At 50.8% G+C, this 26,154-nt stretch overlaps 1 protein-coding gene across 2 annotated transcripts in view; it reads right to left on the bottom strand.

Moving 5' to 3' along the window:
- The window catches only part of MSI2 (musashi RNA binding protein 2), a gene marked incomplete at both ends in the record, with an annotated part of 252,321 nt that overhangs the window by 96,767 nt on the left and 129,400 nt on the right, over positions 1–26,154 (bottom strand). The window lies entirely within an intron of this gene.

Below are 26,154 nucleotides of genomic sequence, written 5' to 3'. Positions count from 1 at the left end.
AGTCAGCTCTTCCTTCTGGAAATCTGCTGCTTTCAACCCCTGCCCTAGCCGACATTTGATCCTAAAGCGGAAAAGCGAACATTAAAAGTTCTGTTGCCCTAAAAAGCCAAATACCCAAGCAGCTCTTCGGCCTCTCGTCCGTCCCTATCTGTGCCTCATCTCAGCCTTTTTCCCTTTTGCAGGGAGATAAGGAAGGGCCAAGAGAGGAATCACGGATCAAGCCCATGACTTCTCCACATTAGAGTCGCTGTCTTGGCTGAGAATTAGGAGGTTTCAAGAAGTATGAGCAGGGTAAAATCTGGTCAGCCAAGAAAGGTATTCAGAGGTTTTCAAAAGGCCTTTTGAAAAGCTAGAGGAAAGAGGGGAGAAGGAGGAGGGAGAAAGTTTAATTCGCATCAGGCTTGGCATTTCCACTTCAGAAGAGAGATGACTGATGAAACGTATTGAAGTGCAACCAAATTGCTTTCAACTTTCATTACTATTTGCATGATTTATTCCACCTCCATTTAAACTGTGCAGCCACACCTAAAATTTTATACTTATTTTAGAAGGATGCTGTGCTGGAGTTTATTTTCCAGCATTATCGCATTTTAAAAACTGTTGCTCAGAGGTTGCAGGAGCTGGGGCAGGTCAGTCCTGCAAACTGCAGGAAATGTCCTGGGCAATCTTTCTGAAAAGAAATTACAGACTCGCTATTCTCCGTTGTAAACTAGGAGCCGACGAAAACCTGTATTGCCACTAAATTGCAGGAGATGTTGGGGGAAGGGAGAAGAGCTTTAAAGAAAAGGTTTTATTCTTTAAAGGACTCCACTGGTTGTCTGTGGAGGTGGGGGGTTTTTTTTGTATCTTTGGGTTTGGGGGTTTTTTAGGGCTTTTCTCCCCAGTAATTTTTATGATACTTCCATGTTCTTATATTCTTTCTATAAATCATTTATTTTAGGAAAAGTGATTTACAATGCAGTTACACGCTCTCTTCACCTTACACAGTGCCACCAAAGGGTCTATCCTGCACCTCGGCTGCCTGTGCCTGCTTTGTGCTGACCTCTTCCCTTCTACCAACCGGTTTGTGCAGCAGATCAAACCAGGGAATGGCCCCAGGTTGAAACGAACCGCACTTGCTCTCCCGGGTTAGTTTGAAGCCCGATGAGTTCCCCGGCATGGCCAAGCGAATGCTTGTGTTGACACGAGGGACAGGCTGCTGCAGAGGGCAGAGAAGCAGCACCTCACGGGAAGGTGCGACCACTTTCGGCAGCTGTGCCAGCTTCTGCTGCCTTAACGTGATCCTGGAATTACAGCAGGATTTGAAAGCTCCCGCCTGGATAAAGTCCACGGTTCGGGGAGTATAGTTTGACTGTAGTCCTCTCATGCAGGGGAGTACACATCCAGCCTACTTCTGTGCAGAATTACAACCTCGGTCTTGGCTGGGCAGAGGCATATTTTGGGACGGTGGTAAAAACACAGCTTGAACCTCTCTTAACTATGGGACTGAAATATGTTCCAGGAGTTAGTAAAAAAATACAGTGCAGCAAAACCTTATACAATGCCTAAACTCATCTGAAAACCTGTCTCTGGTTAATTTGTTCTTAACCGTTTCAAAGTGGTTTGCGAAATGTGTTAGCAACGGCCTGAGAAGTGGAGAACAGCATGCCTCCTTGATATCCATCTTGAACAAGACCCAAAGATGCTGATGCACTGAAAAATCTGAGCCACGTTAAGCACAGAGCCATTTGTCCCGCTGTCCTTTTTCACTCCAAGGAAGAAAACTCACAAGTATGAGCAATACCAGGAGGCAGATAAGGACAGAGCAGCCCTTCACCCAACCACCACCACTTATCTCTGCTCCAGGGTTATGTTTGCGCAGCAATCTTTATTTTTCATTCTCACAGGTCCTGGCCTCACTGGAACCAAAAATTACACGTTGCACCTAATGCTGTTTCCTAGAGCATCGTGGCTTCCTCTGCATCGGTCCACGCCAGCGTGCTGACCACCCTTTTGACCCCATGCCAATCGCTGTTGCAGAAGTTTCAACGTGCAACTCTTCCAGCGTAACCTTTCTGCCTCAAAACTCGTACCAGAGCCCAGAGGGGTCTCGGACGCACGACAGCACAGACTGCACCGGTCCAGGGAGGTCCTCTGCTCCCCGAGCTGGAGGCTGCTGCTGTGCGCAGGCTCTCCTGGCTGGACCCACACTGAAAGGGCTGTCACTTCAAAATGACGCCTCCTCCTGCAAGGACATCACCGAGGACTTTAAAAAGGCTGGGCTTGCACTGCTGTTAGGGGGAGAAGAGAAGTCAAGACGAGGCACAACACGACTTTAACCTTACTTTCGCATGGCCACGTCCCAGCCTGAAGTCCCCCACAGGCTGACGCCCACGCTGCGGGGTGCCAAGCCCTCTCTTGGGCTCAGCTGTGGAGCAGCACCGCGAGTTCGAACCTCCTGCGCAGGCTCGTCCTGCTCCGCACGGTGCTGCCGTGACAGAGGAGGGACAGGTCCCGGCACGGGGCCCGGCACTGGCGGGGTGAGGGCTCTGGGTGCAGCTCCTGGGCATCTTGGGGCTCTGCAGTTTTGTTCGCCTCTCCCACCTGTGCAACGCGACACGTTGTCGCACCCCCAGAGACACGTCCTCTGGGCAAACACCGTTGTGTGTCATGTGTACTAAGGCCCCGTTTCGCTAGAACGATGATCTTGGCAGAGACCTTTTTAATGCAAATAAATCCTTAGTAGCAGTAACAAACGCAGCCTGCATGGGCGAATCCAGGAGGTTGCCATCGCGCTGGCCGGGACCCCGAGCAGCGCAGACACCCCGGGGCGGGCGCTTCATCGCTCCGAGCAGCAGCGCCTGCTTCTGGAGCAGACCCGGGCGCGCAGCCGCCCACGCACGGGCCAGCCCCGCCGGCTGAAATCTGAAAACCTGCACGGCGCGAAGCGGCTCTGCAGCCGACTTTCAGAGGTGGACCAAGCATGCCTTTAAGAAAAAATAATCAGTGGGGTGTTCTTTAAGCCAGCTGGTGCCCTTTCAACAATGTCTAATTGGTTATCTTTTCTGTTTCCTAAGGTCAGAACATTTTATCTCCGTCGCTGCCCTTTCTGAGTTTACCCCACCCTGCGTTATTTTTTAGGGCAGCCATTGTAACAGAAGAATAGCCTCTTTCCTCCATAGTCCAGTGACACAATGAGACTTCTTGAAACCTCCTGAATAGATAAAGTGCAACGGCAAAAGGAAAATTCTATTAACACTTTGCAAAATAAAACATCTAAGAGCTGGTTAGACAAGAGAGAGAAGAAAATCAATATGGAGAGGGCAGCGCGCTTAGAAAAACTTTTCACCAGTTGCAAAAAGGTGGCGAGGGTACGGGAGGGAGGGGGAGAAAGAAACTTATTAATTCAGAAAACCCATCAATGGTATGGAAATCTGGCAGAACAGCAAGAACTGAAACGAGAAGAATTTGAATATACAAAGGGCTGAATAGAATGAGAAAACCGCACTGCCTCACACACACAGCCGTTTCTCACGGTTCTCTGCGAATCAAACACAAGCGGCTTGTTCAAGTTTTCATCAAGGAGAAATAAGGGACATAGTCAAGGTAACCGGCAGTAAACCCTGTAGTAAGCAAATTGATCCCTATTTCAGGGGAAGGAAAAAAAACAACCCACAGATGAAACTCAAGTAGATTCAGGAGCCGTGACTGTCCCAAAGTTAACCCCCTCCTCCAACGTGAGGCTCCCTTGCTCGCCCAGTATTTTAAAGATGCTTCAACAGCAAGTTTTCCAGGTCTCAACTCAAAACATGCAACGAGCACCTTGCTTAGAAAAGAGAAGGAAGTTTTCTCCGGGGGCAGAAACAGGAGTGGAAGATGCACTTGCCACCTCCAAGGCTTGGCTGGGGTCCACCCTGGACTGGTCGCCCACCACACAGCGCCAGCCGAACCCCGCCACCAGCCACAGAAGCACATTCTCTGGGCAGAGCGAAAACATCCCACCAGCGAAGAGCCGAATTGCCCCAGTAGAGGTGTGAGACGCTGAGCCACCAAGCAGAGCACCGCGTCCCACCCGCTGCCCTCGGAAAGCAGGCGGCACTCCAAAAATTTATCTCTTTTCAGGTGTAGCATGGCTCAATACGGAGGCTTAGAGGAGCTGATTAATTTGAGCTAATGATTGGCATCAAATGAGAGCGTATTACAAAATAAACACGGTCTTAGCACTTAAGGCAAGTAGAAAAAGAAAGAGAAAAAGAGACTTGCCAGATAATACCAGCTACAAATGGACACTTAAGCCCAACAGACTTCCCCTCTGTCCCAGCATACCCCATACATACATCCAATTTAGACCCAGTTTCTTATATAAAGCCTAACTAATGGGCTTTAGTTTGTTTAATTATTTTTTTTTCCAACCCACTTGGGGCTCTGAGAAAAGGAAGAGCTATACCACTTCTTTAATCACTGCCTGGAAGGAGGAATAGAGGAGAATGGGAGGAAAGAAAAAAAACCTGGAGGAGCCAAAGGCTTTAATAATCCTAACAGTTCCCAGGGTTATTTAAAATATGCCCAACCAGTTCACAAAAGGCTCCAGAGAGATAAATGTATTTGATTTTCTTCCACTTTAATGGAGGCATACATTTAAAGCAACAAAACCAGGGTGACCTAAATAAAATGACTATTAATTGTACTCGCAAAAGGCTCTAAATTTAATGCAACTGATCTAGCCCGGCACAAGAACACACAATATTCCCCATTCATTTCTCCCACTTTCCTCTCCAAGATTTTCCAGGGGCAGTCCGGAGCAGGCGGAGATGATCAAACCCGGCGCCAGCCCATCGCCTGTCACACCTTAATGAAGAGGCTGAGTCCTCTGTGAAGACCAGCGGCGGTCCAGCAAGCTGCTGTGGGAGAGTGCTCCAGAAACGGGAGCACGGTGCCGCCTCGAAAGCCGAGACGACCAAACCAGGATGCTTTCTGGAAAACTTCACGCCTCATCTTGTATTTCTACAACCGCGTGATGTCTGCACGGACCAGCAAACCCACGAGGTGGTCCACATGCACGCAGCTTGTAAAGCCAGCGTTCATTTACAGGGTTCCTGCACGCGCGCAGGAGTAACAACAGCCACTATTTCATGTCTCCAAGCTCTTTTTTTTCTTCCATTTGAATCAAGTTTATTCATTGAGGAAAACCTCCACAGGGAAACTACCGTAACTATACAGAACGGACACACAGCAGTCTTTATGCCTCACACTCCTCCTCATCCAGCCCAGGAAAGTTTTTCCTGATCCAAAACCCGAGTTTCTGACAAGTCCAGAGCAGGTCGAGGTGTCCCTGCGTTCCCTCCACGCGTCCCCCGGGGACAGAAGGGCTATTTGTTTCCAACACTCCTGAGCAAATTCGGTGCTGCATTCTCCATCCCTTCAAGGTAAAGAAGAATTGGGGCAGACAAATGAAACAACGCACTGTAATCGAACGCTGTGGCAATTCAGACTGGGTCCTGGGAGAAAAGAAATTACAGAAGGATGACATTCAGCTACACACAGCTGGGTTGTGTTTCCACCCGCTCCGATCTCCGACTCGTGCGCTTTACAGGTCTATTGCTGCTTCTGCTCTCCCAAGAAAAGTGTGCTGGATATTCTGGTCTAATTCCTCAAATTATTTATACACACTGCACAACTCCTCCAATATTTTGCTTTCTGAAGCAGAAAAACCTCTTAGCTGCTAGTAAACTGTCAGGTGCTATTACTTTAAATGTGCATGTGAAATCTATGCACGAGCAACGTGCTCCTGCAGATTTACAACCTCCCCCCACGTAAATTAAGACAAATGCCTATCGCATGCCAGACAGTTAGAAAAAACTGTTCCCCCACACCAGGCCTCCGGGTTTGGTTACAATGGAATTAAACAAAGAAACAAAAACTTTAACCTTTTCCCCTCTTTCTGTCCAGCACGCCCCATTCCTCCCCGCATGGCTCCTTCCCCTGTCCGCAGGCACCCGCGGCACCCTCGCTCATCGCCCAGGCGCCTTCGCTGCGAGGCTGGGTCCCTCCCCACGCCAGCCAGTGGTGCTTCCAGCACCGTGTCCCAGCACAGATGACCACACTGGACCACAGGCTCCGGACGCAGAGCGTGACTGGTCCCCGTTCCACCACACCACCACACTCCTGCCTTCACCGTGGTGGGTGCTGTCTTGGCCAACGCACCAGGGAGCAAACCAGAGACCTCAGGGCTGAAAGCACGAACCACTACAGCTTCACTCGGTAGCCCCGGCTCCCGGCTGCGCGGTGGGAGTTCATATCCTCTGCGGATCAGGCGGAATTTGTGCAGCGCTCCCCGGGAGGCTGGAGACGCACGGGGAGGTCTCTCGCTGAGCGCTTCCCAGCGGTTCGCAGCAACGACTTACCAACCGAGGACTGACATATTATGCGCCACGATAATCATCAATGCCATACTGTGCAAGAACAAATTCCAGTGCTAGCAATTTTTCCCCCCAGCAGTCAAGTCTTTAAAAGTCTTCTTCAGCAATTATAGCTAATAAAACTACAATTTTATTCAACACACACATATCATTGTAACTAATTTTGCTCCATCAGGGCTGAAATTAAAACAGTCATTCAATCACGTTAATCTCAGGGCTCGCTCACCAGCCGTGACATGGCAAAGAGCATCCCAAATGCTTGCCAAAAAGCACAGTGGCTACTCTTGGACTTCAAAATGCTCCTGCAAAACACCAACACGTTACTCAATGCTTACTCTACCAAGGGGGATGTAAAAATGACTAATGCTCTCCAGAAAAAACAGCTTTCCACAGCAGGACAAATTAAAGATGACTCCATAGGCGATTCCTCCTCAATTCCTTCTCTGGCATTAATAATATGAAGCATTGATGAAAGCAAGGCTCTTTGCCACGCTCACATCAAGTTATAAACCATATGAGGACTCTAGGAGTTTTCCTTTGACCTGCTGACTTGGCTGAGAACTTCCCTTGTCCCCATCACATTTCCAGCATCCGTTAGCTAACACCACTGACTGGGAAGACAAAAAAACCACCAACCAAAAAACAATCCCACAAAAACCTCCAACTAACAAACAAGCAACTCAGAAACATAAAGACAGTTCTTTCTTCGGGCTGCTGTGCCACTACAGGACCAGCAGCAGGGAAGGCAGTGAAAGCAGGAAGGAAAAGAAGCAAGGTCAGTGCCAGTAAGATGGGGCAATGGGGCTGGTAAGGACCTCCACCCAGCGCCGTATAAACTCCCAGGGACATTTCTCCAAAAGGCACAATGTACCTTTGGAGGTGCAGGCTATGCAGCCAGGACCACCACCAGAGAGAGGCACAGGGCTCCCTGCAAGAAAAAGGGATGCAGAACAAACCGCTCTAGAAGGCGGCGTTAACAACTCGTCATTCACCCGGGCACCGGCAGCTCCTCTCTCCCGAGGAGGTGGCCCTCATCCCCCCGTTACCTGTAACGCTGGGAGGCCTTTCACAAGGGGACTCCAGCTGAAGGCAACAGTGACACGGAGAGCCAAGCAAGAGCACCGCAGAGCTCCGCTCTCCTCGGCCACAGGGCACGTCTACGTTTGCTGGGCTTTTGCGGAGGCAGCACAGCCCGCCTCCGCCGGAGCAAAGCAAGCCTTGGGCTGGGTCCGATCTCCGCAATCAAGTCCTGTAGCCAGGTCTAATTGCCCAGAACAATTTATGCCCGCCAGCGCACAGGCAGCTGTCCCCTGGGTCTCCTTTAGCTTGACGGGAAATAGGTTCCAGCACTGCATTTCTGAAACGGAGTAGGAGCGTCAGAGGAGCCGACACAGAGATCGCGTCTCGGAGAGCTGCGGGAGCCAGCGAGACGTCCCCGACCCTCCGGCCCTTCTCCCAGGCCAGCAGCGCTGCAGCTAATAAACATCCAGCTGCAGTTCAGCGCTCTGATCCCGACGGAAAAGGGTACAGAGGGTACGCACGACCACCCCGCAGCAAGAACCTGAGCCTCCGCTCCACGTGGTCACTGAGCAACACACACAGATCCCAAAAAAACGGGCTAAGAACACCTTGCTAGATGCTGTGCTACTTACAGCCCTGCATCGATGGAGATTTGCAGCAACAAACTTAAAATTTCACCACAGAAGAGCAGCGTCGCCTACTGAGAACGGGCAGAGACGTGGCACTACCCAGTGCCCGAACGCTCACAGCCTCGCTGGTCTCTGGGGACAGCTGCAGGTCCGAGCGTGCCACATTCAGGACCTCCTACGTGCCTGAAAGATCTCCGGGTGGCGACAGAAACGACAAATGCCGCGTGAGTACAGCCAGAGCTGCCACGTAACACACCGTGTTTTGGTATCCACCAGCGTATCTTTTGGTATCCACCAGCGTAACCACGCACGCTGACCTGGCCACAAACAGCAGTATCCGAGCACCGCGGCGTTTCTACGTTAATTATCCTCAGGACACCCCAGTGAGGCACGGACACACCGCCACCTCCGCCGCTGGGCAGGGAGACAAACCCAGCTCTGCTGCAGCGTTAAATCACCTGCAGCCAAGCAGGTCCCGTGGCGGCCGGCACCACCGAGAATGGCTGCCCTGCACCCACAGAGGCCATCGCCCGCGTTTGGCCCAGTGGATGTGCCGCACCCACTAAAACCAGACTGGCACCGGTGGGTTTTTGCCCACGATGGGACTTGAGGTGAGGGCAACCCAAGCGGCTGTTGCAGCCAGCCCTGCGGCCTGGGGCACCCCCGGGGCGCTGCTGCCGAGGGCTGGGACGTGGGGGACAGCAGTGGGAGGACTCCACGTGCCTGGGGGCACGTCTCCCGCGCAGAGCTGCTCCCCTCTTCCCCCGGCAGCGTTCCACGTCTGCTGCCGCACACGCTATCGCATCCCCCGTCCCAGACAAGACGCTTTCTTTAAAAAAAGCGGAAGCTAACGTAACGAAGGACAGAAAGCAGACACCCATACTTGTTTCTGGAAGCAGACTGATCTAACGCCACACGATACACATGTTTACATGAAGCTGTAGCATTTGGTTAACAAAATGGATTCATGACTCAGAGCAGCGGCTCCATCACTGCCGTAATAAAACTCCAACCCACATTTCTGCCAGAAATCGGTGCCACAGAAATTTCTGCTGTGATCAAAGTTAGTCCGTGCTACAGTGTGAGACAGGGAGCGATTGATAACTTTAAAATATATGTCAACAGCTAAAAACACTTCAGTATGTGTTAAAAAGCAAGAGAAGGAGCATATTCTGATCTCGTTCAATCTGAAGCCAGTGTTAAATCACGGCGCTCCCGCTGCCGCCCTTCACCAGAGAGGCAAGAACAGAATCTAGTTCAAAACATCTGCTGGAGAGCCTCCAAACTCTCTTACAAACATTTAATTCACACTGCCTCAAGACATCTTTGTGTTTTGCCCATCTAATAGACAAGGAAGAAGGTGGAACTAGAAGGGAAATTAAGCTACAGGCATTTTAAGTGACCTGTATGCGGCCCCAGAGCCAACCATGATCCCGTAAACCTTCGCCTTCAGCTCCCTGCCGGCATCAGGAGATCTATCTCCCACACGCACCCTTATCTACATATTTATTCAAGATGTCAGGTCTCCCTGCACACGTGCACATGCATATGCACATATCATGCATTATTTTCTACAAATTTCCCCAACAACTGAGTAACTCTTGAGAAGAGTTTTCTTGCAAGATCCACAAACGTATGAAGAACCCGAGCTCCATCCGTCCTGCTCCAGCCCTGTGCCCTCACTAACTGCCTGAAGAAGTTATCACCAGACAAAAACCTAAGACAAACACACACAAACTGTACTTTTCAATGCACACAGAGTCATTTTAAAATGTTCCTTTTGGCACTCACACTGGAGCCATTAGAGTTTACATGTTTAAGCTTCTCCTGCTGAAACGTAGGAGAACTTTTGTTCTCTTGAAAGCAAACGCTGAGAGCTCCACGTAACCCCATCACTCAACCTGAAACTTGAATATGTCAAATATCACAAGAGTTGTGGCAGAACCGCAAGAGCCGACAACACTGAAGTTCAGCTCCGCTCCTTCACTCCACCCGGCGCGCTCCGGCCGAGCCCCCGCATGCAGCGAATCGCCCCGAAAGGTGCCGCAGGGCAGGGAAAGGGCTGTTCCCCTCCATGCGGGCAGCGCAGCGGCAGCGCTGGAGGAACGTTGCTCCTTCGGCATTTCAGCAAGCCAGGTGCAAGGCAGTTTGTGGTTTTGCTTTCACGCAACATTAGCTGCCGTCAGCAGGAATAATTCTTCCCCCCGTCACAGTGCTCGTTTGCATATTAGCACTCCAAAGTTGCAATCTGTTTTCTTTTCCAAACAATACTTAAGAGGTGCTGCCCGTTAGGCCTGGCCGGCGCCGATTTTGGAAACCATGAGACTGTGACAATTCCAGCCAAAGGAGAGGCAGCTCCCGTGAACACGCGTGTGCACCCGCGCGCAGCTGACGCGCATCCCCCTTTCTCTCCTGATGGGCTTTAGCTATACTGATCAATACCACTACCTAAAAAGCCAACCAATTTAAACATCTGTCCTCCTTTCCGGGCTGCAGCAAGGGGGACATCGCCATTTCATGTCATTACAGCATCAGTTCAAACTCTGCCGATCTCAGTTTGCTTTGCACAAGGCATTTTCCGTTCAAGGAACTCAGGTTTTACAGCTGTGGAGCCAGCTGAAGGCCAGGCTGGCTTGGACCCGGACCTCTCCGAGGGTGCCGCGCTCCCGCTCAAGCCCCCAGCTGCCCCACCACCCATCCACCACCCGGCCACGAAGCCCCACGCAGGTAGGCAGAGGATGTCCGAATTAGTGCGTTTCCTGAAAACAAGGATGTTAAAGTGCACAGTGACAACCCATCAAAATTATGCAAGGGACTGTTTTGGGCCACCAGCAAACTGTGCAGCAAATTCTCCCGGACAGAAGCCTTCGCCTGCTTCCCCTGAAGCCTGGGAGCTCGAGTCCGACCTTCCGCACGCGACGCCAGCCATTTCGGCTGCTGGCCGCTGCCGCTTGCGACGCCGAGCTTACGCTAGCGAGGGAGCAGGCTCCACAGCCCCAGCAGCGGCTGCCGCCTCCAGCTCCCCCACCAGCCGCCGGGCTTTGGGCAGGGTCCAGCCTCATCCAGGCTCCACGTGGGAGCTGGACCCAGCAACGCCCAGGACAAACAAGGCTACAGCCCCTCTCAGCGGAGAAGGAGCTTCAAATGTTTGTGGAGCTCTTGCAGGTCCTGGGGTGAAGCGTGCTGGATCCCGGGGAAAGGCTCTTCTTTCCAAACCCGGCACTTCCCCTACTCACGCAGCACGCTGGCGCGAGCAGCCGGTCTGTTTGCTACAAACACACGCGCCGAATAACGAGATGCGGAGAGACCATTAAAAGCCACGTGCCAGAAAGAGCATCAGAAACCATGACCCTGAACACCGAAGTACAACGCATCGCGCTCCGAATCACACACCGACCGTTTCAGGAACAAGCCCTAGTAAATGGAAGCTACTAGTAAGTGTGCCTCGATTTCAAGCACGCGGTTAAGCCCAGTTAAGTCCTTCCACCACGTGGTTTCTGCAGGCGATGGTGGCATTTACACATTCTCCTTTCAAGGAATCTGCTCAGCCAGTGACAAAGCCTAGAGACAGGTAGGCCGGTCCCACACCTCTCCGCCACCCCATCCGAGACGACCGGCACCAGCACCGAAGCACCGTTCTGCCGTGCCCGCTGCACGCGCCCTGACGGCCTGCGGGTTTTCCTTCGGAGCCCTTCAGCCACAGAGGGAAAAGGAGCTCGGAGCCTTGCCTGCTACAGAGCTACTGCGAAAAACTCTGCTCACGAGAGTCTTTTTACGGATGCCTTTGCAGTACAGGCCCGACACAGGTACACAGGTCTGATTAAGAGACATCCTGAGCAAAGGAACAGGATCAAGTTTAAAGAGCTTCCTGCTGTCCTTTTGTAAATACCTGCTGAATAAGTGTGAAGATAAGACAAGTATTGCATTACTATGTTTCCTGATGCATGAAGGGCTTTTTTATTGCCCAGAGTTTAAAAAAAAAAAAAAAAAAAGGCATGAACGATTGCCAGTCAGCTTCAGCAAAAGGCTCAGCTGCAAAATGAAACAGTGTAGTTTATTAGCAAAGAAAAACTCATCTAAGTTTCCCTTGACTGTAATGAAAAAAAAGTTTCATTTTATTTCCTGCTAGATCCTTTTTTTCCTTTTATTGTCCTTTTCACATACTGACTTGCATATCAAATATTTTCCCAGGGCTATTTCTTCGAAGCAGAACTCTCTCCTCTCTTGTCCTTCAACCCCACATCAAAGATAGCTTCTATCTCTACATTTATGGATTTTTTAATTTATGGAAAAAACACGGGCAACCTGGACCCTTGCTGTAACAAGTGTTGCACATCGCTGCGCTCAAGAACGGTGCCGAATTGCCGGCTCGGCGGTCCAAGCCTGCTCTCCACCCCCGGGCCTGGCAGCAGGCAGAACTCTGCCAGCGCAGCTCGCTCCCAAGTCCTCGACTCCTGCGCAGGCCGCTGACAAGGTGGGCGTTCAAGAGAACTGTACTCAGACCAGACTCATTACACTGATGATTTTTGACTTTTTTTATTTAGGCTGTACCTTGGAGCAGAGCCCCTCCGCTCCTCGCACACACACTGACACGCTGCCTGCTCCAGCGGCTCACAGCACTAACGCGCAGAAAGCAACAGTGATTTTCCCATCGTCACAAATTAGCGGTAAGAACAGGAGAAGACGAGTCCCTGGATTTGTTTTCACAATCTGCTTGAAAGGACAAGAGCTCTGCCCCGGCCCTGGAAGAGCCAGAGCAGGGAGCACCGACTCCCCCGGGCTTACAGCCCCGCTCACGTCCCTGCAGCACTCGCATGTCGCTCACCTTCGAGAGAGGAGAAACGACACAAACGAAGCACTAGCTCCCGTTTCTGCTGTTCGTGGGTTTGGACTCTTCCTTCACCTCTTTCAAAATACGCCAGCAAGTCTTGAGGAGAAGGCAGAAGCCCAAAGCCACTTGCGGGAACGTGTCTGTTAAGTCTGTTCACCGCAGAAAGGCAGCGTTACCGGTAAGCTTGGCGCCTGCTCGCTGTCCCAGGCGGCTCCCAAGACGAGCAGCACGGCCACGGCACACCGCTTTGATCGCTCCAGACCTGGGGACGCTCGCTGCAGCCTGGCCCCCTTTAATTTGAGCTCAATCAGGGTGCTCAGATAGGAGCGTTGGTTTGGGCCGCCGGGATGGATTTTTAAAGTACCACCTTGATTTTATTCCCCTCAGCTCTACCCCTTCCCACTCTCCGGTCAGGCTCCTAAACAGCTCCTGCTGTAATAAATGCTGGGAAAGGCAATCTGCCTGGAGAACGGGCTATTAAGGCTGAATACAATATTAAAAAGAAAGCAATTAGCAGCACTGGCTGCAGCTCGGCACAGCTCCTCTCACACCTCGGCCCCTCTCCGAGCCCCTCGAATGTGAGCGCGTCCCGCTGTGCCCCGGTGTCGTATTGTTTGGAGAGAGATTTAATGCCCACAAACGATGGTTATTGGCGGGTAAATTGAGTTTTACACGTGTCAACAACGCGAGCTCTCATCAGTTTGACAGAGCCTCAGCCCAGTCATTTGAAACCAAGGTTCAGCTGCAATTTCTAATTACCCCTGGACAGCACAGGGATTACAGGGATAATCACCGTACCCAGATTTCTGGAACTACGTTACTACTCCTTTAAAGCCCATTGCAGAAAAAACCCCGATGTTTTCTGTTGTGTTTTTGTTGTTGTTGTTTAGAACCACATTGACATGGCGCTTCGGGACATGGTTTAGGGGACATGGTGGTGTTAATGGTTAGACTTGATGATCTTGAAGGTCTTTTCCAACCCTAATGACTCTGTGATTCTGTGAAGCCATTCAACCTCCCGCAGCTACTTAAATCATGAAAATGTTTTCTGTAAAAAAGAAATAATTTTCTGCCGTTCATAAATGAAAGTTAAAAAAAGGAGACTCCTCCACCCTTAACAGCCATGTAATGGGGGTTCAAGGCACAGGCAGAGGGTTAACTTCCAGTACAAATGCCAGGTGGTTGAATAATGCCCTACACGTGGAAAAGGCCAAAAAGCCACCGAGCAGAGGTGCCACTAAGCCGCCGCGGCGGGCAGGGCCGGGGCCGGGCAGAGGCAGGCACGAGCCGAGCAGGAGCACCGCGCCACTAGGGAGAGACAATTCCAGCCATTAAAGCAGCGTCCGGCCACAGACACCACCCTCGCTCACCACAACCGGATATAAAGGTTACGGTAAGGCGCACTTCGGTGGCATCTCTTCCCAGGGGACATCGAGGCGCTCCGCAGGCCCTGCACCTCTCCCGAGTGCGGGGAGACCGGGCGCCGTCGGGTGGAGCTGCCTCAACCCGTCACACCGACCGGGGCAAACCGGGAAAGTAACCCAGACGCCTCGACCCAAACCTCCTCTAGGCGCAAAGCGGGGCGCCCTGCCTGCTGCGCTGCGCCTGCACGTGGGTGCAACGCCAAACACGCCGCGTTCCGCGCTTCGGTCCGATTTCTCTCTTTGCAAAGGACGGCTGACCGCAACGACGCGCATTTGCAAGCGGCCGGGAAAATGGGATTCAAGTGGGAGCTCCCGGCTCTTCGCTCTTCCCCGCCCCTAAGCCCCGGAGAAGAGGGCAGCCCTCCCTTCTCCTCCCCGACAGGGCCCAACCGCGGCCTTTTAACGTCGTCTTTGAAACCCCTTGGCTTCAAACGCTTTTTATTTCTTGCCCAAAAGCTATTTGAATGGATTATGTCCCAGTGATGAATCTCTCCTAGAAACGTTACAAGAGACTCTCGAATCATGGCAAAAGGGCTCGGTAAATCAAACAAGCCGCAAAAACGGGCAAAGAGAGGATTTTGGTATTAAGAGTAAGGTGACAGTCCACATCAATCCCGCATGACGGGCAAGATGTCCTTCTGAGGTGTGTATATGTATTTTTTTTAAACTTTGCTTCATCGACTACACTTTATTATGCCGAAATAACGCAAGATGCAATAATTAAGCTGCGATCTCAGTGGATTGTTCACAATGATAATTCCACCTTTGTAATTCAGCTTCAAATAAACCCCCTTTGTTCTGTCTTATTACACAGATTCTGGTATCATTCAAGTATATTAACTGTAGCCTATTACTGTCACACAAAAATGCTCCCTGAGCCATAGCAAAAGGCTCCCCAGACAAAACTTTATGTCATGTTAATCCAAGCTTTAATAACTACGAGGATATATCACTGTATTCTAATTGTGCTTTGTGTTCCCGCGTACCAAACCCAGAAGATACCGCAAGCGACAGAGGCAGCCCTCTTCAGCCGAGCCGCAGCCCCGCGGCCTGCCCGTGCCTGGCTGGCTGCGGCGCAGGAGCGCGTTTCCATCCCGAGCAGCGGGGCCAAAAGCGGCGATTCAGGCCAAATCCGGGCTCGCGCCAAACCCCGGTCTCAGGCACAGAGGGAAGACTGGGCCGGGGGTGCTAAGTGCCGCGGCTGTTACTGCAACGGAAATTAATACCCTCTAAAATAGCGCTTAAACAGGGATAATCAGCATTATGGAAATTGTACACATTTAATTCTTCAGTGCTGAAAACATTACATGATAAAGGACTGTACTCAGCAGAGCATTCATTTTGTTGCCAATGCTTAAAATAGGCAAATGAAAAAAGAAGGAAAAAAAAAAAGAAGAACCTGCAAACAAGCAATGAAAAGATTCACAAATTTGTAACAGTGCCGTTTCAAGCGCTGGCTGCGAGCTGGGAAATGTTCTTAAGAAAAAGCGGAAGGATCTGTCCCACCCCCACGAGGCTGAGGCAAGGGTGTTCTCCCCTGTGTTTTGCTCGTGCTTTTGCTAACCCAGTTTTAAGTGCCTTGAGAAACGAGATTTACACCCCGTGCGTAAGGCAGGCCACAGTGCTGACCTCGCAACTAAACTTTACCACGGCGGGGTAAAGCGGCCGGGTTTTAACCTGCCGTTCAGCTGCGGGCATGGGCCCTTCCAGCTCCTCCTTATCCTCATACTCTGCTCATTTTCTACTGCAATCCTCCCCATTTTACTCCTGTAAAATTTGCTTCAATACAGCAAACTCAAAGCTAACCCAACAAGAAAAACAACGGACAGGAGCAATAAAGAGGAGGGAGGAGGAAAGCGAGAGCCGTGACGCGTTCCGGGTCAGAAGACAAGCGGGGGCCAGAAGCAAACCGGCGCCGCGCGCAGCCCTTGTGCGGGACGCGGGTTCCTCCTCCCGGCGGTGCCCGTTTCTCTGGCCTTTTCTGTAACACGCAGCAACACCTCGCCTTGTCACTCCCTTCCTCCAGCCCCGGCTCGCGAGAGCTCGGAGACTCTCTGGAGAAACTTCTATAATGATTAACCAAAACGCTACCAAAACTGAAGGAAACGTGACGGCTTTCCTTCCTGTACGCTCACCGAGACCCCCCAGGGCCCTCCCAGCACCGTAGTGCCAGGAGAACACGGGTAACGGAAATAATATATTTTATGATATTTACTTGTCACCGATTTATAACACTTAACTACTGTAAAGGGTTATTCTGTAATGTCATAAAACCAGACCCCGTGTTTTGCATTAAGCTGATCGACAACCTGTGTGAGATCTTACATTTCTCCGCACGCGGAGCTCTGCAAAATGCCGCGTTACAGTAACCGAAGCTGCCGTCCGTCAGCATACAGCCCTTCCAGCTTCTCCCAACTCTGCATCACTGAAACCCGTGAAACGTTATTTCCTACTCGTTTCTAAGTTACGCCGAATCGACTGTCTCTCCAGCAAATCATTGCAAAAAAGCGGATTTCGGGGACCAACCCATAGAGTCGTTACTAACGGCTCCATCTTTTCAGGTTCGGTGCCGGCGCTCCCCGGCTGTAGGCACAGCAGTTTGTTTTAGAGTCAAGCTTCTTTTCGTCACTCCAAAGGTCAAATTAAACCAGGACTGTCAGGGTTTAAAATTACTGAACGACTCTGATCGTGCCTTTCAGCCACCAGCTCTCCGAGAGCTCTCCTGAGCGAAGAGGCAGCAGCTCCCTCGCCCGCACTCTCCCACCGCCCGTTTGCCACTGACCTCCTCTCGCTCCAGACGGGATTTGCAGACTTTCCAGATCTACACATTGGGCCCCCAGGGAGATCGTGAGGATCAAACCCACATCTGTCTCGAGTGTCAGAAATTCAAAAACAGCTCCTTCAGCTCCCCAGGCTCTAATTACGTGGCATCTTCCAAACGTTTCCTGGTAAGCCCAAAAGGTATAAAATGCTGTACATTTTAGTGACAGGAGGTTCTGCTTATTGGTGTGAATTAACCTTAGAAAAACTTGGAAAACTTCACCGGGTACGTTAAAAAAAACAAAGATGAGTTCAAATGAGACTAAAGGAAACTGTGAGGAAATTCTGCGTTTACTCCTGAAGACACGGCATCCACCAGCACTGAGCGGGGAAGGGTCAGCCAGGGCTGGGGCTCAGGCAGGGCTGGGTGCGGAAGGGAAAACGGCTCATTCCTCAAACATTGCCACTTTCATTTGTCCCACGTTAAACGAAAGGAGCACTGAAGACCGGCGGGCAGCACAGAGAGGGGACCGAGGCTCTTTGAGGACAACAGCGAACTTTGACCAGTCCAGAGCACCAACACAGACGCCAAGGGCTGCAGAGATGCAGCAGCTTGGTTTTGTTTGGCCAAAAGTGACAGAGAAAAACACCAACTCCCCTCCTGTACTTCCACTGGACCCTCGGGGGAACGCCGGCGCACGCCGACGTGCACAGACGTCCCCACGCGTCCCGGCCACCAGCACCCGCACAGCTTATTAACTGCTTTTACTGGGAAATCAGAAGGAGCATGCAAAAGCAGTGCAGCTCAGAGAAGGGGAGAACAAGTCAGATGGATTTACCTTGGGAATTATCAAAATAAAAAAATACACCCAATACCCCTGAGAAGTTACCTTTCTCTCAGTTCCTGTTTCACACGGGCTCTGGTGTTCCACAAGCCACCACCTCCACGTCAGGAGATGCACTTAAAAAGCCACCAGATTTTAACTATAATACAGTCGAGGATTTTATTTGCCTCCTGACATTAGAGCCTCTTGGTTCTCTATTTTGAGGTTGTTTTCTACAACACGTTTTAAAAATGAAAATGAACAGTCTTGTGTAAATCACAAGACTCCAGAAACCAGAGTATTCCTAAAGAAAAAAAAATTTTAAAAAATGACTGAACAGCCTGGGATCCCTGATAAATCATGAAATTTGGCAGCACCCATCTGACAATGTTTATTTTTTTTCCCCCCCAAAGTTGTACTATGCTGAACATTAGATCAAAACAGTTTTCTTTGGCAGACACAGGTTCTGCTCTGCATTCCCCTTCTCCTTGACACACCATATGGACTATTCTTAATGAAATATATTTAGAGGCATACAAAGCTAGCTCAGCACTGGTCTAAGCACTGCTTCTCTGGAAGTCAGAGACTAAAAAGACTCATGCATTTTTGAACTATCACTTTTGATTTGAAAGTCCTTAAGAGTGCAGTCAGTAAGCTCAGATTAAAATAGCAAATAAAGCTTTAGTGATATAAAACACACATAGATATATAAAGTAAAATTACTCCTGTTTTTACAAAATGCCTTGAAGTAGCATGCTATAAAAAGAGCCCAGTGAAATGAGAAAAACTGACCTGGACAGCTTCAATACCGAAGAGATAACAAGACAAGCAGAAATTCATTAAAAAGCGAGAGGTGTTTTTTTTTGCAGCAAGATAGAAAGAGTATTTCCAATACACTCAGAATATAGGTACAACACAAACGTGCACCAAGCTTCCAAGGAAAGCTCACAGTGACAGACCAGTTACTGAGGGAGCTACCTGAGAGACCATTTACGTGTGGCTGGCCAGAACCCGCAGGTGCTGTCGGTGCCCGTGGCAAGCACAGACCCTGCCTGGCTGCGGCACGCGCCAGCCGCGAAGCCCAACCTCCGCGGGGGATGCCTCGTGTCCGGCAGGACCCCAGAGCACGCCGGGGCTCGCAGGGCTTCAGCTGAAAGGGGACCGGCCCGGCCACAAACCGGCACCGCTGCACAAATGCCAACTGACCGATACCATCAAACCGCGGGAGCTCTGAGCCCTAATTCACACCTGCGGGGCCGTGGCCGGGCAGCAGCGCAGGGGCTGCAAGGGGGACAGGGGCCAAACCCCCGGGCGGCTCAGCGCAGCCTCCCCGGAGCCGCGGGCTGGAGCGGCCGCGGCGCAGCTGTCCCCGGGAAGGCACCGTGCACCCAAGCACAAAAGGCTAAAGGAGAGTCTTTTTTTAGATTGACCAAATTATCCGCCCACGAGCCCAGCAACTCCCTCGGGATTTCCATCGACTTAAAGGAAATCTGCCATTAATCCAATCAGCGGCAACGAGGTGGGAGGCCTTTGGAGCGGAACGGATCTTTTAAGGAGCAAAGTGCTTTTATTTTGGGGGAAAGATCTGCGTCAAGGTGCTTTTAGTTTTGCATTTCCTCTCTCCCTCTTCTTTCCTCCTCCTCGAGCAAGAGGCAGGATGGACAGGCGTTATCTAAAAAAAAATCTTGCAGCGTAATGTCAAGATCGATATGTTGACCTAACAAGTAATGCCAGCTTTAGTAGTGTCTTAATGATGTGATCATTATCTTCTTACCTGAAGTGCAGCAGCAGTTAGCACGTGTGCCAGCAGGAAGACTTAAGACTATTCAGTGCAGAAGACCACAAATACTTCCCCATACGCAGAGATATTCTCCACGTTTGGTGTCTCAGGGAAAAAAAAAAAATAGCTACCCATGCTCCCAAACATTCACAGTGGGCTCAATTAACCAAGCACAGTGGAAAAGATACCACTGTCGTGGAACAGTTACTGTTTCCCTCTGGGTGATGCTGCCTTACAGGCTTCTGGTCATTTGTACCGAAGTCTCCCAGATCTGCTTCAGAGCGCTTGGAGACGGCCGGGAATTCGTACGGTGCGCGGAGGAAGTGGGAGAGGGGAGACGCCAGTCTGGAGTGACTGAATATACCTGGATTTTATGAGCCTGGTGGATTCGCTCTGTCCTACGTCCCACTTGTCTAGGAGATGCTCAGTATTTTTGTTAAGTACTATGAAACTTGTCTGGCCTGCCTGCTGTACCCAGGATAGCTCAAAAGACTCACACTTTCCAAAAACACTGGTTTTACAATGAAACTGAGACTCAGTCACGTTGTAAAGTTTTTTACTTCGCCCTCGCGAACACTGCAGACCGGTTTTGTACCTGCCCTTCCCACCCACCCACGCCGGATGCCGGCCCCCTCCCGGGCTGCTCGGCTGCCCGAGCGCCTGGGACGTGCCCTGGGAGTGAGGATCCAAGCGTCCAACGACACAAGAGTTGAAGAGAGAGCCCCGAGAACAGGCCCTTGCGGCTCTGCGCAAAGCCGGCAGACAGAAGAGCTACCCCTAACCACAGCAGCACCTTCCTGTGGCAACTGCCTCCAGAAGAGCTGTCAAACCCAAAACAAAAGGTACAATCGACATTAGAAAAGATCCCTTCCTATTACCACCCTGCAAACCCCCACCACCGGTCCTGCTGCTTTGACTGCAGGTCTAATGTGCTTCAAAGGCTAAAACGTGTACCCCACACGTGAGCCTCCATCCCACGCCCCGAACCCGCACGCCGATGCCACCGCGCTGCCGGAGGCAGCGAGGGCAAGAAAGCAATACAAGCAAACAGCTACGGATTAGCAGGAATGCAGCGTTTTTTCTGTCTATAATTAATAAATTATTCCAAAACACCCCCAAACCCAAGAGAAAACAACGGCCCCTTCTTGAAAACAGTAAGCTGGAAGAAAATCCATTTTCCACAAGTAGCTTTCTCTGGCCACCAGAAATAGCAGAGCGCAGTAACGCATTAGCATGAAAGCAGCCCCAAAAGTTAGCTTTCAGACTGTTGTGATTTGTCTATCTCCAGAGACAGACCGAGAAGAGATGCCACTAAGACAATGCATGCTTAAACAGATTTCAAGACTGAAATGTGTGATTTTTGGTCTAATTCCAAAAAACGCTAGCCAGTGTGAAACATCTCTTTCAGTTGTCTGCCTTGGATCTCCCTGGACAACGCTAGATAAAGAGGCAATTTATCATTCAGCTGAAGGTTGTGTGCAATGCGTTATCTGTCTTCCACAACGATCTGCGCGTTTTGTGCAAGCCCCGTGTTTTGCAGACTGACCTCCCTCCTCCATTTTGAGATACCATAGCAACGTGAAATTAGCACGCACAGAACTGTTAAATGAATAATTTACTGATTTCGTAAGAACCTGTCTTGCAATTTATAGTTCTATTATCTTTTATATCCACGTCTTAACTCCTTTTGTAAAAGAGCTGCAATCAAGCTAAATAACATTTGAAAATCTAATAAGCACAGACAGACGCCCCGCTCCGGGGCGAGCGGTGCGCAGCCGGCGTTGCCGGTTCCCGTGTCCGCTGCGGGTCGGTGCCCCGGCCAGCGGCGCCGGCTCCCCTTCCCCTCGCTGGCAGGGAGGCGTTTTTCCCTTGCCGGCTATTCAGGCCCAATCAAGGAAGCACCAAGCAGCATCCAGAAATATCTCCCTCTTCAATCTACCAACTGTCGTTTTAAAACCTGCAGCCAGTGAAGGGCAAAACAGGCAGCTAGGGCACGTACGGCTGCAACGACAAGCGGGGTATAAAATATCTCGGAAAAGGCTTCTCCAACACTATCAGAGATGCTCTTCCAGTGACTCAACCACATCTTGTCACTCATACTCAATTTAAAAGATATTTATAAAGACAGTTTGACGAGAGATTTATTTTCAGACTTATTTATTTGGGTGGAATAGGTTAGATTATTTTTGTTATATGCTCTTCAGCAGAACGGATATCTCCATTTGATATACATTACGAGCCACAGATGAGCTTGAGAGATGCTGCGGGCTGCAACTTTCCAGCCTTTCACACCGTGGAGAGGCATCGGTTTAAAGAACTAGATTCAGCATCCCCCCGGGAAGCCGCTAACCAAACAAGCCCAGAGAGTAGGACAGCTTTCCTTTGATTGCTTTGTTTTTCAGTTTCTATTCCTACCGGAGAGCTACTCCCGGGGTTTAAAAATTAAGAACAGTGCAGCTATTAAACCCAGTGTTTCTGAAGTAGGTGGAGATTTTCAAAGGGAGATTCAGAGAAGGTCCCACAAGGAGAGGGGTATGAAGCCCAGAGAGGCCGGCGAGAAGGACAAACACAGCCGCCTCCGAGCCTGGCCTCACCTGCACCTCCCGAGAGCTCGTCCCAGGCGCCTGGTACCCAAGAGCGCAGTGCGGCCAAAGCAGGGCCCTGCCGAACGGCACAGCCGGCGAGGCTCGGTGCCGGCACAGCCCGCCGCCACCCCGGTCACGAACACCGCCTCCCACGAGCCTGCAGTCATCCAACAGGCAAATCGCTTGGAGATTACATTTGAAAAAAAGATGAAAGAAAGGGATAGCACAATATTACTTACTTGGTATTTACAATCTGAGACAGAAACAGCATGGAAATTTTCTTTTCTTACACAGGAGCCCTGGGCTTTTTGAGGCGAGATGGAGGCAAACGGTGCAAGAACCGGCGGCTGCGATCCCTGGCCTCCCCCGGCTGCCTCGCGCCTGGGGATGCTCACGAGCAGAGCGACACAGGAGACTAAAGCTCACGTCGAGAAAGGTTTACGTGGGAAAGATTTACCTCAGCGTGCCATATGTAAGAGACTAAAAGCTGGCCCATGTAACAAAACGGGCCAACTGCCAGGTTCCTTCATTTTCTGATCAACAGCGTAAATTAGTCACCCTGCCACAGGGAAAAGAAAGGGGCCGGAGCCGGGACTGAGAAAACAGCCCCCAAAAATATGAAACACCAAATGATAGAAACTAGGAGGAAGAAATTCAAAATGGCGACCCGAGACAGTGAAGTCTTCTTGCAGACATCCTTACAAACAACATGAAATGAACATGCAAACCTTTCACATCAGGGTCTGAAAACAGGTTTAACTAGTGCGAAGCAGAAAAAAAGTGAAGACTTTGGCGTTTGTTGCATGACTTGGAGATAAGATTTTCAAAGAAGCCTCAGACAGGAAGGCGTCCGGCTTCCCACAGAGCTGCAGGCGAACAAAGTGGGTATAAACCAGCCATGAACAAATTTAGGTGATAAATTTGGTGAGTTTCTACCCATCACAGCAGCAAGGTGTCAAACAAGCTCTCAACAGTACTAGAGAGGGTAAGAAAAGCCAACACCTTCCAGCGCAAGTACCCCAGGAGTTTTAGAAAGGCTGCACGATGAGGCTGCCTAAGATGGCAAGAAACTTAGCGCTGAAGCCCTTTCCAGCATGGTGCTCCCAAAGCCGAGGCTAATCCACTGTGGCCCAAGGAACCACAGGGGATTATGTGGTAAATACATCGACATGAGGAGGGCTGGTCACTAAACATAATTACTTCTTTTTCAGCACCTTCAGAACATACAGACACCCCCCATAAACACGCATACACACAGATGGAGATATATGCATAAAAAAAATTAAGCAACAGCCAAAATCACACCTGCTCTGAGCTGTCCTGAATGCACCTTGCCTTGTTATTTTTACTAACATCGTTGGGACTAAAAAGCAAAATGTGTCAGATTCCAGGAACACTGGAAGAGGAAGAAAAGAAACAGTTCTGTTTAAAATCTCTACTTCCTTTCACTGTTTATTGTTCCCCATCTCTGTTGCTGTCTCAAACACAGCTGGACAATAGCAAACAAAGGCCTGTTAAACCCTGCTCTTAGCGTTTTATTCCCCAAATACCCATCACCTACAAGAGAGAAAAGATAAAAGTGAGGAGTTTGACCTGACCGCACTCACAATGCAACTGCTTCCCGGTCTTCTGAACAACATAAAAAGGATGTCAGGAGAGCAGATGGATTGGAAGAGAATTTGAAAAACAACAATAACAACAACAAAATGAAACCCAAGACCTAAAAGCTGTCTCCAGCCAAATAAAGCTCCTCGCTCCGTTCCGATCCCCCCGGATTGCGCGGCGGGCATCCCAGCACTCTTGCTGGCATCGGGAACCAGGGCTCAGGCTGTCAGAGACACCCCGCTGCCGGCAAAAAAATAACAGAATTCAGTGGTGTAATGGGACCAGAGCGTTCACCGCAGACACTTCTCGGCACTTCACGAACATTAATCACATTACCCCATACTCCTGCAGTGCTGGCAGGTTGCCTTGATGTTTTACGGCTGGGAGACTGGCACTAAAAGCACTCAGTGCTCCCCCTGCTCCCAGTCCCCCGACCTGCCCGGCATTAACCATTGCCCAGAAAGGTCCATGGTTATTCAGGACAAAAGCAGTTCCTTTAGGAAAGGTTTCACATCTTCCCAAGACCATAAAATTAATGGATCTTAGCTTAATTGTTTGTCTAAGAAAATAGCGCAGGAATAGCAAACGTTACCCACTCTCGCGTTTAGCTTAAACCTGAGTTAACGGTTTGCTCTCAGCACAGGACACGCTGACCGTCTATCACACAGAGGAGCCCCATGTCGACAAGCCTGGAGCCCACCAAGCACTGCCATCATAACACAGCGGCCACGAGCTTTCACAAAATCACTTCCTTTCAGGTTTTTCAAGCAAAATGCTAAACCACCGGCATTAAAAAGCCTGTCTCCTTTAAAGGAGGGGTATTTTTTGCTGATGACTTCAGTGAGTGTTTAATACAGCTTTCACCAGGAGACAGCAGGAGCAGAAAGCTCAGTGGTCAGGACTAAGGTGCTGCTCCCCTGCCGAGCCTGCCCCACAACCCTGCCCCACAGCCCACAGAGCACCCACCCGGCACGGGGACGTCCTGGGAGGAGAGCAACGCCTGGGGACACGCACTCAAGCTGTGAGCATGGCAGCGGAGAGGGCCAAGATTGAACCCTTCATTATTCTGCCAGGAAGTTTTAATTCTGTGCTATAAAGCAGCAGAAGCTGAACTCACAGCGGGTGCCCCCTTCCCCCCAAATCAACACGCGGCGTCAGACACCCGCTCTGGAAGAGTTGCCGCAGCCCCTCTGCTGCTAAAAGGTTGCTGCGCACTTCGATGAAACCGGAAGGACAGGTCTCTGCTGTTCCCAGCTAACCTAAAGGTTAAGACATGCTGGTGCACTGTTTGCAGTAAATGGACAACTGTTCAGGTTTTATAACTTCTTCCAGGAGCTGCTAGCTGCCAGCCTTCGCTCTGCCTCGTGCCGCGCCGGAGGACACAGGCAGGGACGCGGGGCGGCCAGCGCCGTGCTGCAAGTGAAACACGCAACGCTTGCGGAAGGCCAGGCGGGCTGCAGAAGGGGCTGCCCGCACGATCTGCGTGGTGCCAATTACCGAACACAGACGCGTGCTGACAGCATCGCTCTAATTAGGCTCCTGTAGCCAGGCCTGCAGCACGCCCCGCGTTCCGCTGACCAAAACGGAAAAGACGTCCCCAGGAAAATGGAGAAACCTCAGCAATTACTCTGAAAAGTACCAGCGTGTGCATCCCACGTGGAGGAAAGCAGACTGCCACGGAGCGACCACTTAACCACAGCCCCTCTCCAGTTCCCCAGCGCTCTCCCCCGCAGACGTGCCGCATCCCTGCTCGACGCTGCCACCAGCGCGCTCCGCCTCTCCCCTCCTGCGTCCTCGGCTTTTCCCACCTACGCAACAGTGGCAACGCTGGTCCCGACCTATAAAGAATAACAGCACTCCCCTCTCTTCTTTGGCTTCTACTAAATCATCAGTGCAACAAAAGGGATTAGAACAAAAGGTTAAATTAACAACTTGGCGGAGAACACCGCCTCGGTTTCCGGGGGGTTTAGCCAGCACTTACACTGAAGGCCTCAGCAAGGCTCATGCAGTCACCCCCAGGCCTGGGTCGGTATCTGTACTGTCACCCACAAGAGCGCTGTTCAGCCCGCAGAGCGTCCCCGGTACACCCTCCTCTTTGGGGTGGCGGACGGGAGAGCCCACTTCACGCCTCCTTCCGCCCCTCCGAGAGCTCAGCCCGTTCCTGGAGGAGAAGCCTCCTACTGCTGCAGCACAAGGCTTCTTATTAATGTGCTTTTCTCTTAGAAAATAAATAGAATTTTGAAAAGGGTTTCCAGTTTAATAACTTGTGTATTTGATTACAGCCTGTTTTCAAAGCTG

This window comes from Phaethon aethereus (assembly GCF_964289735.1).
Source record: "Phaethon aethereus genome assembly, chromosome: 19".
Classification (NCBI taxonomy): Eukaryota; Metazoa; Chordata; class Aves; order Phaethontiformes; family Phaethontidae; genus Phaethon; species Phaethon aethereus.
This window is presented reverse-complemented; position numbering and strand designations above follow the sequence as displayed.